Below are 14,966 nucleotides of genomic sequence, written 5' to 3' on the forward strand. Positions count from 1 at the left end.
TAACTTCGTAAGCGGCCCTCCGCCTACCGTATTATGCAGTAACGCACACATAGACACATATACGTAATTACATATATACATATGCAAATGTGTAATGTATTTCACAACAGTTTCAATGAAATGCTCATACTTTGTTCTCTTCCCAGTCTCATTTTGTCGTAATCGATCTTCAATCCAACGTTAGGCGTGGGTACTCGTCCCGCAACTTTTCCTTCGTCGACAGCTATAAGATGCGTGCGCTCAATTTTGTATGCGTAAATTGCTGCTTTGCGACGCGCCCGACACGCAGAGTAAGCACTGCTTTTACTCAGCATTAACCTTTTCAGCCTAGAATTTGTATTCTTAATTTCGTATTGTGTTACTATCGCCTGAAAAAAAATATTGATTATATTCGAGTACCCCGTCACTATAAATTATGACGCCATGTCTTAGTATAGGATCCCAGGGCTTAGTGGTGGTAAAGAACAATACGAAATAATTCGAAGTTGTAGATTATCATCGAGTGTTTCACCCATTTAAATGTTAGAAAACTTGCTTCATAACAATCACATAGTGGTTATTGTGAGTGAGAGGTCATAAAGCAATTCTGTGTGCTCGTTATACACAACTCGTGATGACACCTGAAGAGCCTCTATCTAATTGATGATCCCTTTGTCAGATTTATTTTTCTCATAGACGGGGACGACACTTTGTCTATATTGCGCAGCAATTATAGTTCTACAAACCTGCAAAGGCCAGCTGTCCACCTTGCACGTCATCGCCATCGTCTTCTACCTCCGACATGCACCGTTCTTGTAGTACAGCAAACATATGCATTTCCTTGATGCACGAACTTTTCGCTATAAGAGTCCCCTTGCATCTGAGTACAGAAATCCAGGTTGATTTTTCGTCTGTAGAAAAATAAAACGAAAAATTGGGTGCTGTCACAAGGAATGGCGCCCTAAAGCTACATTCAACCCCGGCAGAGCCCATGACAACTACAGACGCCTGGTGCCTATATTTAGGACAGCTATCGTGGCGCACTTTCGGGCTGGGCGCGAATGAGAGGCAACACTTTCCGATTTTCAAAGAAGGTTTGTTTTATCTATAGGGACCTTAAGTAGAAACGTGCCACAGCGTGACAGTACTATGTGAGACGCGCAGCGAATTGGGGGCGCGGAACTTGAAACTTCATTCATCATGGTCAGCAATGAGATGCGCGCACTCACTTTTTGTGAGTAAAATGTTGCTATGCGACTGTCCTAGTGCACCAAGCGCCGCGGGCGCACTAGGACAGTCGACTTTATTGGTGGGTTACAGGGATAAACGTGCGACAGGTACGCTGAACCACCGCCAAGCACTCGGTCGTTTTCTTTCTTTTTTTTTGGGGGGGGGGGGGGAGGGGGAATCTGCTGCGTGTGCTCGTAGTGCGTACGTTGCGGGAGAAAAACCACTGGACTGGATGTCTTTGTTCGGCGCTTGCACGTGCTTGCATGACTTTAGACTGTGTTTCCGTCATGTTAACTTTTTGTAGTGCTCTGTTTTTCTGAAAGTTATGCTCCCATGTAATAACGAAAAATAAGATAAAAATAAAACAAGCGCCCGTGATTTAATAATCAGTCTCGAGCTTCTATGCTAGAGCTCAGGGCTCAAAACCGACGGTTGGACATTTTTACTTATTTGTTTTATTTAGTTCGTGTAACAACTAATGGACATCTAGTGTGCTCACCTGTCATAAAGAGGGACTTGCGATAGCTCGTTAAGCGGGCGCCATGTGTGATGCTTGTCCACGGAAGGATGACGATGACAGGTGTAAGCACAGGAAGGTACGACACAGATCGATGTATATTGATGCGAAAGCGTGAAATGACTCATTGAGCGCAAAATCCGGCGTCCGTCGTCTGTAGCTGCGAAACGGCTCCTAAATTCCCATTGGCTGCGAGGCCACGGCACGAGCGCGCCGAGTTTTGCGTGAGGGGAGGCAGCATCGCCGCGACGCCATATCACCCTCGCTTTCGGAAGCCGGTGTTATCCGCGCGTTACTTGGCCACGCGAGCTTTCCTCTGCAATCTAACTGCGTCTCGGTTAGGCTAAATTAAAACGCGTCAACCATCGTAACGCGCTCGCCTGCCCGCGAGGGGTTCATAATTCAAAGGACCACTCAGCAGTGTTCAATTGGACAATAATAGTTTCGCATTCATAACTCATAAGAAGTGCTTAGGTGTCCTCGGATTTTCGAGGGTTCTGTACCTCTTGTGAGTCAGACGCATATAATCCTTTAGATGGATTGACCAAGGATGGACACACATCCAGTGGCACATACCGAATGGCTAAATAAAAAAAATAATGCAAGTAAAAAAAATTAAATTAGCAAAGGCTCAGGCCATGGCCAATGATGTGGCCTTGTCAGATATTTGCATTTGCCGAACGCCGACGGCGAACGTCCTCAGCAAGCGGCGACGAACATGAGTCATTCCGCGTGCAGTGTTGCTACAACCGTCATGCTCTGGATTCCAGTTCGTCTCGTTGTGATGGTGGATAAGTTGCGCAACCGTACAAGAAAAGAAATTCAAGGTTTCCACCCAACTGCGCGCGTCATATAGTTCCTAATACCGCATTTTCGAGAGAGCTTGGCCTCATGGAGGATCGGCGCAACTATATTTGAATGCACAGACAGAAATAAAGAATAAGATACGTGGCAATAGGTTGCATGCTGCAGCAGCTAGAACTTCAAGCGAATCGGCATCAGCCATTCTGCTTCCTCGCCAATGCAAGAAAGATATGCGGCCATATTACGTATGCATGTTGAACAGTACTCGATCAATAGACAATCATAAATCCTGCAGTTGCGTCTCGAAGCAGGCATTGACGTGATCCGTGATACTGTTCTCTTCGACTTCCAATGTGAACATGGCGATCCTCCGGCGTTTTTGTAAGGAAAGAAGCTGCCAGCATCAATAGTAAGTTCGGGCTATGTCTTAAAGGTTACTAAATTATGGGGTTTAATGTACCAAAACCATTCTCTGAATATGAGGCACGCCGTAGTGGAGGACTCCGGAAATTTCGACCACCTGGGGTTCTTTAACGTGCGCCTAAATCTAAGCACACGGGTGTTTTTGCATTTCGCCCCCATCGAAATGCGGCCGCCACGGCCGGGATTCGATCCTGCGACCTCGTGCTCAGCAGCCCAACACCATAGCAACTGAGCAACCACGGCGGGTTGTCTTAAAGGTGATTTCTGCGCATCTAACGCCTAAAATGACAAGGAAGAAGCGCTTTTAAAAGCCGAAAACGGTCAGCGGTGTCCGTCAGCGTGACAAATTCTATGCTAAGGAGCCGCCATCTTCTCATGTTTTGAGAGGAGCGCGACAATCTCTGCCTCCCACGTGGAATCCGTGAGTTGTGGTGGGTGACACAATATGGTGGGTGACACAATTTTAAAATTAGTCACTTCCATTCGAAATAATTGCTGGAAACGGCAACAATAGCCGGGCTATACTGTTGGGCAGCGCTTGGTATTTTTCAGCTGCCGACTGGCATGTGAACAATCGCAATGAGAAGTATAGAGACGATTTAAAACGTATTAGGGACTGCAACGTTATTTGGATATTTAATAAGGGGAAAGCTTTAGACGGCTCATGGGAGGAAAAATTTTAGGTCCGGAGTTAGGCGGTCCGTCGTTATGGCACCAAAATTCACAGGGAGTCGAACCCACTACCTGTGGTGGTATTGAAGACGAATTTAACAGCATTTGACAGCGGTCGATCCCACGACCTCTGGTGTTAATTAGGGCGAACTAGGACATCAGTTTCTATGTAAGAAAGCGCGATGACAAGGCGGAGAATACGTGCCAGCCTGACCTGTGGTATTAATGCAAAGTTAATTAAGGTAACATCAATACGCCGTAAGAGAGAGTTAATTAAGGCACTCGAACCGACGGCCTTTGGTAGGAGTCAATTCCAAGACCGTTGGTGTTAATAAGGGCGAATTAGGCCATCAATTTATTTATAAGAGAGCGTGAAGCTGAGGAGAGGAAGCGTCGGCACGACCTGTCGTATTACTTAAGCCAAATTAAGGTCAAATCAAAACGCCGTATAATAGAGTTAATTAAGGCACTCGAACCCACGACCTTTGGTGGCAGTCGAAACCATTAAAAAATGGGCGAACCGGCCATATCATCAAGTTGGATTCCAAATGACATCATGAAGGATGGGAGTCGAGCCCACGACCTCCGGTGGTAGTAGAACAGGCTACTTTCCTGTTAATTAAGGCAAAGTTTATTAAGACACTTGAACCCACTACCCCACTTGGAGATATAGGCGAACCGGCCATATCTCCAAGTCGGATTCCAATTGAAATCGTGAAGGACGGGAGTCGAACCCACGACCTCTGGTGGGAGTGGAACCGGCGACCTTGGTGTAATTAGGGCAAAGTTCATTAAGGCACTTGAACCCATAACTCCAAGTCGGATTCCAATTGAAATCGTGAAGGACGGGAGTCGAACCCACGACCTCTGGTGGGAGTGGAACCGGCGACTTTGGTGTAATTAGGGCAAAGTTCATTAAGGCACTTGAACCCATATCTCCAAGTTAGATTCCAATTGACATAGTGAAGGATGGGAGTCGAACCCACGACATCTGGCGGGAGTGGAACCGGCGACTTTGGTGTAATTAAGGCAAAGTTGATTAAGCAACTTGAAACCACTACCCCACTTGGAGATATAGGCGAATTGGCCATATCTCCAAGTTGGATTCCAATTGACATCGTTAAAGACGGGAGCCGAACACGCGACATTGGTGTTAATTAAGGCAAAGTTGATTAAGGCGCATGAACTCACTACTCCACTTGGAGATATAGGCGAACCGGCCCCATCTCCAAGTTGAATTCCAACTGACATCGTGAAGGACGGGAGTCGAACCCTCGACGTTTTGTGGGAGTTCAACCCACTACCTGTGGTAGTAATTAAGGCGAATTTAATTAAGACCCACGACCTTTCGTAGGTGTCGAACTCATGAGCTTTGGTGTTAATTAGGGTGAATTAGGCCATCAATTTGTTTATAAGGAATGGTGAAGCCGAGGCGAAGAGGAACCGTCAGCATGACCTGTAGTGTAAATTAAGGCTAAGTTAACTTTCCGAAGGGAATCTTCCGGGGCTTCTGCTGGAGAAGGGAAACCCACCTGAAGTTTCGCTGACTTGAACCTGGATGTGCTCAGGGGTCCTTCAACATAAAACCATTACCTGTTTTTATTATAATATCCTGACGCCAAATTTACGCAACCGCCGACGCAAGCATCGTGTATTGACCCGCAGCTTAGTTTGAGCAGTCCCATCAAATGCTGTCCTCGTTGATTAGCAACTCCAGAATCCGTTACTTGCGCTGTGGATACGCTGTGGATACGACATCTAGGTTCATGCGGCTCTTTCGCTGGTTGGCGTGCTCAAGTTTCTCGTTTGTGGGGTAAAATCTAAGTGTTTTCTCGAAGCCGAAAAAGTGCTTGTAGACGATTACCTTATTTTGATTGCTGTCAAGGATTTCACTGACGAAACCACGGAAATCGTTGCGCAGTGCCTGGTACCGTCCGTCCTGCCTAGCGAATCGCATCAGCCCTTCTTAAAGACAAAAAACCTTTCACGCGAGCCGGAGGTTAAGAAATGGAATTATTTCTGCGTAGCGGGCCTCCGAAAGGTGCAAGGACTTGTCCGCGGCGTTGCTGCAGTGCTACAGGTACGATACTTTACTGTTTTCGACAACTATGGGCAACTCCGCTCTGTGATTCGTGTTGCCGTATATCACATATCATCGCACAATATACGTATAGTCAGTAACCGTCTGAAGGTAACTACAAATATTCTGCACTGATAGAACGAGGCTGGAGGTTATTCGTTACCTGGTGAGTGCGTCTTGGGATAAAAAGGAATTAGAGTTCCGTTTCGGGGTCGGGATGCACCTTTCTCTTTATAGTTAGCTGATCCATGCGACAAGGTAGCCTCCGTGTGATGACTGGCGCTTCTTCATATTCGCAGTACGCAGTGTTCTAGAGAGGGTCCAGGTTTGGGTAAACAGCAGACATCCGCCACCTGTATGAATTTCAAAAGTTCCGTGAAATGTGGGAAGTAATTAACAACCAATCAGACCAAGTTGCGTTTCTTCCAATAGGTTTCCAAAATTAGCGATGGTTTTATATTGAGCAGTGTTAGTAGATATTAGTGGAAATGCCCGAGTTGGAAACGAATCGAGCTAGCTGTAATAGAATTCGGCTGTTAGCGCAGTGCCGGAAAGCACACTAGCGGCGCTGTGGACAGGCCGAATGCTCCAAATCGGGAACGAGCGCTGCTTGTAGTTGCTTCTAAATTTCTTGCGAGTCAATAAACTGACAGCTCACCACACTCAATGAGAAAACAGCATCTTCTGCTACACCGGTAAACTAAAGAATGCTATAAAAACTATATGCGTCACAATGGCATAACATGTGCCGTGATCAACCTCATACGTTCCGCGCTATAGTTATCGTTCCTGCTACCGTTGCTTGTGGGCAAAAGTACATTAGCTAGAATATCCCTGCTACTTAAGGCATTAGTAAGACTAATGCAGGGGTAGAAAGCTACTCTAACCAAATCAAATTAAGCTGAAGTACGCATAACAAATTTTATAAAGTACCTGCCTAAACAAAGCACACTTCGCAATTTGAAACGCCGGGAATAAAGAAGTCGTCCAGAGTGAAATGTTTTGAACAAAGCACCACCGTGTCAGTCACCTTGTTCCTAATGCGCAAGTTTCTTATCAGTGTCACTATTCGTTGCGTGTCGTCTCCTACTTTCGGTAAATGACGAAACGATGAATTACTGTCTTTCCACCGCGATGACACACCCTTAAAGGGACACTAAAGGCAAATATTAAGATAAAGTAAAGTGATAGATTAGTGTTCGAGATTCTCTAAGGCGTTCATATTATCGCAAGCAGAGCCTTAATCCGCCAGAAATCATGGTAAATGCAGGACATGATTATGACTCGTCCGGGACTTTCAAGCACTTGCCCGATTATCAAGGCACTCCTCAGTTAAATTGTGTCACTAGTACTCAACAACTCGTTGCAAAAAAGATCCTTGTATTATATTAGAAGACCAAATAAAATGCTACTTGTCCATTTACATTTCATTTTTACGAAAACGAAATAATTGAAATTACCCTTAACGGGGGCGGTCGAAAGGTTTCTTTTTAGCTCGACTCTGCACCGGACACGCTTTCGCGTTTCGGTAGTTTCGTTGTCACGTAGTGCTGCGCTGGTTTAGCCAACTCGCGAGACTCGCCCAATAAACTGCAAGTAGCAGACAATTCAACTTCCATGTGATGTCCCGGGATGCCCGAACGGTCTACGCCACTTGGCCAAAAAGCAGCTGCAGCTACGGTGTGCTGCAGCGGTGAATCCGTCGCTCTGACTTCATCTGTCTTGGCCCGATACCGTAGTCTGTCGGGCGCCGTTTTTCTCACCGACGGCAGCAAAGGGCGGTGATGCAATACGCAACGTCACTACTCCCCTATTTAGGTGGCGGGATATTTGAATTTCGAACAAGGTATTCGGACCCTTCAGTTGCAATTTTCTCTTACACCAAGTCTTTTCTTGGCACTAAACGAGCGTTGCGAAGTTTCTGGAATGGTATTTAAACAGTCCGCGTCGACTTCCTATTTGCCTTTAGTGTCCCTTTAATGGTACACTGCAAAATTCTATCGAAATCCGTTTTTTTTTTCCTTCTTCGGGCTTGTGCGCGGCGGCATCACGACGATTTGAGAACTATGAGGCAACGCTGCAGTGCTTGTCGTAATGTGAGGACCTGCGTCTGAGCCTAGATTGGCAGGATATCGGCGAAGCCGCTAGGAGACGAGCATTTAGAGTCGCGAACAGGGGAGAACTTTTGTTTGTTTTAAAAGCAAATAGCGTTGCTTAACCTGACAAATCTTTCTTATTCTAATTGGCTCATAAGAGGCCACGAGCACGCAGAAGTGCAAAGGGCTACGGTGGCAACGATCTAGCGCAGTGAAAATAGATAACCGGATCAGAAGTGCGGTTCCGGCGTCGGCGATTAGCTAGCTTTCCGTTGCTTAGCCTTTAGTGGCCGGTACCTAATCACGGCGGCGTGCAATGGAAGGGTAAAATGTCGCTAGAACTGATCCTCGGCGATTAATAGTAGGCAGGGCGATGCACCCGTGCGGGATGAAAGGGATCGCCAACGTTATGCAGCCACGCAAAAATGTTTCTGACAGACAACTAAATCCATTCTGCCCGGCAGCTTCCAGTAGCCAGCGCCAGAGCGATCGGCGGGCAGTCATCTTCTATTCCTTTCGGATCGGGGCCGTCTCCAAAAATTAAAGAAAAAATGTGTTTGGCATATTAATGCATCCTTGATGCGTACATGTCGCTTTGACGTACTGTGTTTTCGAGGTTGTGTGACGTCGTGTGACAGACAGGCGAAATGGGTGCAGCCCGAAATCATTTGACCAATAGCGGAAGGCTAATGGCGGAAACGAGCAGAATTGTAAAATATTATTTTTGCTTTGTTTGATTTAACCACGCATAATCAGTGTATACAATTCATATCAGATAGGGAGTTCTCGCGGTTTTTGTGACGTCGCCCGACAGACAGGCGAATTGGAGGGGGGGGGGGGGGGGAGGGATGCTCGCCAAAAGGTGTGTGACCAATCATGGAGGGCTGATTACGGACATGGAATAGAAACAGTTTGGAGTAGCTTCATGTTAAGGCGCCCCTGCTTTGCGTGCGATTTGTTTAAAGGCATGGGCGTCTGTCCAGATGCGACAAGGATAATAGACGGAAAAGGGTGCGAAAACGGGGCTACTGTAATGCTTTATCATGCCGCGTCGCGGCTCTAATCTTTCACGAATAGGAAACATTGGGCATTATCGTGGGTACTAAAATTTGCTATTTCTGGCTTCTGGAGTTTCCGATGCTAATGCACTTCGGGGTTTTCGCCTTTGTGAGTGATCAAGCGACGCTCCGTCACAGGTGAAGCGTCGAACCCGGCCACTCACGAACGCGAGAAGCGCTGCTAGGCATTAGCATCGAAAAAGGCAGCGATACAAATATGCAGCCCAGACAGGCGGTCACTACACAAAATTTGAAATGGAAGAGAGGAAACGCAAGAACGACACGGAGGCCACGCCCTCACGCGCTGGCATGGGAGGCCTATGTGGCATAGGTGGACCTTGCTGGCACTTTCGAATGCGCAGCTAATCGCGGTAGACGCACTCGGCACCAACTCAGGAAGAAGCGACATCGTCCTACTACCAGTCATGGGCATCGGCGCACCCAGCGGCACCGTAATTCACCGTGTCTTCGAAGACAGCATATACGCCTCCTCGGGAACGTCGCTATACCACAAGACACTTTCCTCAATTTCACTCATCACTCCTCCAGAGGGGGCAACCGACGACGTGTCCTGCGTGTGGGGCAAATTGGCCATGAAAGACGTTCTCCCAGACAACCGGGACCTTGTGCTCAAGTCGCGAACCAAGGGTGACGAACGGACCTGTTACAGCTGCGTAAGACATCAGAGGTGACTGTTCCCGAGGGCCGAGGGCCACCTGCTCGTTGAGGTGGGCGTCGAGGACACCGTGTCTCAGCGCAACACCATGCAAGCGGCATGCACCGTGCAAGGAGCCCGTCGCCAGACGGTTGTCGTATCGAGGGGCGTCAGATGCCTGCTGATATACAATTAAACATCAATTTGGTATATTGTGTATCATATTTAACGTCCGCTGCGGAGAACCTAAGTGGATAGAACGAATTTTTTTCCCAATATAAGAATGAGAAAATCAGATTTACGGCTCATTCTGTCTTGTGAAAAAATAGTGTTCCTTTCCATTTACTTTTTTTTACAGAGTCTTACAAAGAAGGAATAGCCGTAACTATCTATAGCAGCTAATGCCCGTAGTGCGCAATATGCAGCTGAATTTGCGTAGAAACACGACTGATGGTCAAATACGTACAGGTTGTAACGCTTTAAAATAATAGCAAGAATTTTCACGGTTGGATTGAACTGGCTGTTATAGCAGTACGCTGAGTAATCACTGAGTAAAATTTTGAAAACAAAGAAATGCGTCAGTAACCTTACGCATGACACACTTGCGTTCATATTCGAGCAAAGCACCATTACCACATTCTGACATCATTGTTAAGCCAATTCCCGATATGCACCTTTTAAAATGGTCTCACGGAAGATTACCTGGCGCAACCAAGTGCAGTTGTCAAGCTTTTCAAGCTCTGCGTTCGGCATTGTAATATTCAGATGGCGTGCGCTACGCCCACGCACGTGTCTGCTTAGCCACGCCTTTTAGACTTGGCCTTCACGTACGTCTTCTCGTCGAGGCTTTGCCGCTGGTTAACAATCATCTGCCTCGCCAACTTCACGACGACGTGCAGCTGCTCCATCTACACAACTAGACATTGTAGCAGCCTTGAGGGTTTAAAATCAATTTGTTCCAAGACGAACACCTGTAAAGTAAAGTAGTAATACACGTACATCGGGCTGATGAGCCGTTGTATAAACGACCGTTTGCAAGAGCATGCTAACAACCCTGGAGCGAAGGCCAGCAGCAATTAAGCGGTCTATTGTGACTCGTGCGGGCGCAGCGCTCACTTCCACCAGACGCGCATCGCACGCAGCTGCCACAATACCCGCGCTCGGGAACTGTACGTGAAGCGTTTGTGACGCGTTCCACACGTCCTCTATGCGTCAGTTAACCATCAGTTGCATTAACAGACCAAAAGATTCATTATCTCCGCCACTGAGCGATTCAACGTCCTACACAGGGTGGGAGGCGTGCGCGTATTTTCTGCCTGTCTGCTCTGGTAGGCGCAATATATTCTTTTTCTAGTAGAAATAAACGCAAAATATTGGTAGTCAGTGCCTTTACCGGTCTCTCTTTCATGTCACTTATTTTTTTTCGCGGCCTTTCATATAATGAGGATCCCATCTAAATACCTGGGAACCAAGCAATAGTTTCGCTTTGCATCCACTGAACCGAATTTGAAGTTGGTTGTCTGTAAATGAAAGCCTTGGAATCTCCCGACGGCCTGAAGCAGATTCTTGATTTAAAAAATTACATTGTGGTAGGCCTATGATTAGTACAAAAATACAAGTATGTTACAAGTTGTTCACACTGTAGTAACGATGAAGACGGCTGAATAACATCTGTGGGATCTTTCGCTTTGATATGGAAGGCCTGAATAATCTCCCCCGTCACTTTACCTCTTTGTTTAAAAAAACAGTGTTGTTTAAAAAAAAACGTGGTTTGCAATCGCAACCACGGCGATGAACTGACAAATGCTAGTATGCAGGTCGCTTCCGAGAACTATTATGCTCTCGTAATGTGACGTTTAGGCCACGACCTGCTTGTACAATATAGATCAGACCGCAGGGAAATGTTATCGAGTACACGGCGTTACGTTGACAGATCACAAAATTCAATCTGTGTTTAATAGTGCACACTTCACTGACTGAACCACCCTTAGAAAGGACACGGTTAAAAACTGTTGAACAGGTGCTGCTGAGCCCTTTTGTTGCCGAAAATGCTACGTTCACATCGAACTTTTACGCCACTTTCTTTAACATGTGAAGTTCAGTGGGAGTAAGAAATTACAACCATATTCTTCGTGTATTGTCATTCGGGGAGTTCTTCAACTGGTTGCCTTTTAGTGTTTCAACTAGTTTTTGCGCGTTAACAAGACGACCGCGTTTGGGTAACCAGCCTCCATTCACTTGCCCACTGGACTTAGGACAGCCGTGTTGCATTTTTCCACGCAGGTCTGTGAAACACCGCTAACTTGTAAGGTGGAAATTTGCAAAACCATTGTAAATATTGCGAAAATTTCACGTAAACTATGTATTACCAGAGCACATTTGTCCCTTTCAGGAACGTATGCCAACAGAGGCAGTTTACAGAAAAGGGAATGCGTTTTTTTGCTCCAAAGTCAGGAATTTGTAAACTTCGTGATTAAGCTTTTTCTGCACTGTGTGCAAGGTGTTACACATTTTTCGCCCCCATATAAACATCATAGCCCCGGCAATCGGTACAGTTCAGCTGTATGCCATAAATGCAAGATTTAATATATACCCACGACCTGTGGTGTTAATTCAGACAAAGTTCATTAAGGAAGATTTAATTAAGATATAGTTAATTAAGGCACTCGAACCCACGAACTTTGATGGGAGTCGAACCCACTTTGAGACATGAGAAAACCGGCCATAGCTCCAAATTGTATTCCAATTGACATCGTGAAGGTAGAGAGTCTAACCCACTACCTTTAGTGTTAAGACGAAATGATTTAAGGTAGAATTAATTAAGATAGAGTTCACTCAAACACTCGAACCCACAACCCTGGCGTCCATCGAATGGTGTTAATTAGAACGAAATTATTTAGGCACAGTTAAGTAAAGTATAGTTGTTGAAGGTATTCGAACCCACGACCTCTGGTGGGGGAAAACAAGTAACAGGAAGGAAAAACTCATTCGAATCAACATATCCAGTAATGTAATGTATGTCTCGTGAGCGCGCAGGCTTTCGCCTTCATCCTCTTTAGCGTATATGCTGAAGCGAATGTCAACTTATTCCTGGATGCTCCTCCACATGCGAACGCAGGAAACGAAAGATGTTTGGATAACTTAGTACGGTCGCATAGCAACAAGAAAAAATATAGGATTCTTGATACGTGCGCGAATAGTGCTCCAGTGTATAGGATGCAGATGACGGGTATTAAGCGCCTTTCTTTTTCAACTAGGCTGCCTTTCTGACACCTCAATGGGTCGCATAAACAGAAGGATATAAAAGGGCGACTTTAAGTCTTTTTCCTTTTTTTTTAAAGAATGCCAAAATTGAACACAAAGCCGAAGTGCTGTGATCACGTTGCACTGGCGACGTATTATGTTAGGATATTTTTTCCCATTTTCTGTAGCTTTCTTTATTGGTTCGAATGAAGTGCATGAATGAAGAAAATCAAAGAATTCTAACTCATATAACGGTTCTTGGAGCACTTTACGGTTGCGGTTTAACATCAAGCTTCTAAAAAAATGGAAAATATAATTTTTGTCACTTATGAAAGATTTTCTCCGGAATCAAATAACATTGACAGTTTATTTTGTTCTTCCTGTTTTCCTACACGACCCACTGCATTTGCAGAACTAAGATTACTATATTTTGCACATCGTCCGTTCTTAACCTATTGTTACGGTAAGAAGCCGCAACAATTAAGCAGCGGGAGCTACAGAACCAATTCTCCGTCTTAATTTCTAGAACGGATGATGACATCATCAGCGTTTTGATTTGGAGGGCGCCGTTTACTTAGCATAAAGCGGGAAACGTTTCACAGGAACAGCTGCAGCGTACGGCGAAGTCTTGCGTGATGAATGCGCGTTTTAAACAGCGTTCATTATTATATTTTTTTTTCAAAATTCTTTTCCCATTTTCAGTATATTCATATTTTACTACACTGCAGCTGCAATTCCTGAGCTAAGATTGCTATATTCTGCGCATCATCGCCAATTCTTAAGATATCGGCAGTGTTCTAATTCGGAAAGAGCTGTGTAATATGAATAAATAAAAACGTTTCATTAGAAGAGTTGCAGTTTTTCATGATGGTGTTCTTAAACGAAAATCCATTTCAAAAGCACGGTTCATTATCACCCGGTTCTGTCAACGCAGAACGCAGGAGCCGAGTATGTGTGGAGTGCAAGCTGGTGCGAGCATGATTCGCCAGGTCATCGAGTGTGACGCTCTTGCTTTTCGCGAGTACAGCCTCGGCGTCCTGGACTGCAGCCCTCAAACCCACCTGTGTGACACGCTGCTGTGTGTCTTGTCGATGCTCAAATCCATCAAGGATGACAGCCACAGTGACACGGACGGCGTGCGAACTCCTAGCAGCTGCCTTTGGTGGCTACACGTAAGGTAAGGCTAACTCCTTTACAACGAAAACCACGAATGCCTTCAGCAGCTTCCTTCAATATCATTTCGTTTTGCCCGACTGCTCTCAAAAGAGACATTATGTAATGATTCCAGGTGTACCGCGTACATGTCAGGGTGAGCATTGTTCGCCGGAGTGTGCTCTTATTTCAGTAGAGAGGTTCTCGATGCTTTTTCAATTTCGATGCCAAAGTTGAGACATGAGGAGAGAGTTCTAGGCTGCATATTAGCGTCCTATCCTTTGGTACTTTGGTTTCACAGTAAAAGCTGCTAAGAGAATGTTAGTTTATAAATATACAGGCACTAAAGAGAAAATGTCTGGTTTGAATATTCCGGATCTACTTGCACTCGCGTGCTGATAGAAATTTAGGAGAGAAAAGAAAAAAATTCCACATTAAGTTTACAACGCTGTACTGCGTATTCTGCCACAATTGATACGTTCCAATAACCTAGCTATATTGGGTCATATGAAGGAAACGGTGAGATCGGTAACTTATCGTAAATACAAAGACGCAAAGGAATGCAAAAGGCTGTGGGCTTTTTAACTGTTTTCACATTTTCGATGGGCACCTGAAGCAGTGGCATAACCATTGGATTGGATTGGAGCCAACTTTATGCCTGCAGTTGGGCGCTCGCGCGCCCCGACGAGGGCGTATACGTCATCCTCGAAGTCGCCGTTACTCGGCGCGGGTCTCCGCTCGCCGTTGCCGGCTCGCTGGGTCCGTGCCTTTCGAGCGCCTCGAGGACCTGCTGGACGGCCCAGAGCTGATCGTCTCGGTCGTAGCTCTTCGCGGCTGCCTCGAGCCGCGGTGGGAGTGTTCTTGATTCAGCGTCTTCTGGATATTTAACGCAGACCCACAAGATGTGCGTGTAGTCGGCGGTCTCCCTCCGGCAGACTCTGCACATATCTGTCGGATATGTCTCGGGGTACATGCGATTCATCAGTCTCGGGCTCGGTAGCGATCCGGTCTGGAGCTGTCTCAGTACTACCGCCTCCGCTCGACTCAGCCTCGGGTG

The 14,966-nt window shown here is 46.0% G+C and overlaps 1 protein-coding gene across 1 annotated transcript in view; it reads left to right on the top strand.

Moving 5' to 3' along the window:
- LOC142569095 (uncharacterized) overlaps positions 1 to 14,966 on the top strand; it is a 126,988-nt gene that overhangs the window by 32,712 nt on the left and 79,310 nt on the right. The window lies entirely within an intron of this gene.

This window comes from Dermacentor variabilis, chromosome 1, assembly GCF_050947875.1.
Source record: "Dermacentor variabilis isolate Ectoservices chromosome 1, ASM5094787v1, whole genome shotgun sequence".
In the NCBI taxonomy this organism is placed as follows: domain Eukaryota; kingdom Metazoa; phylum Arthropoda; class Arachnida; order Ixodida; family Ixodidae; genus Dermacentor; species Dermacentor variabilis.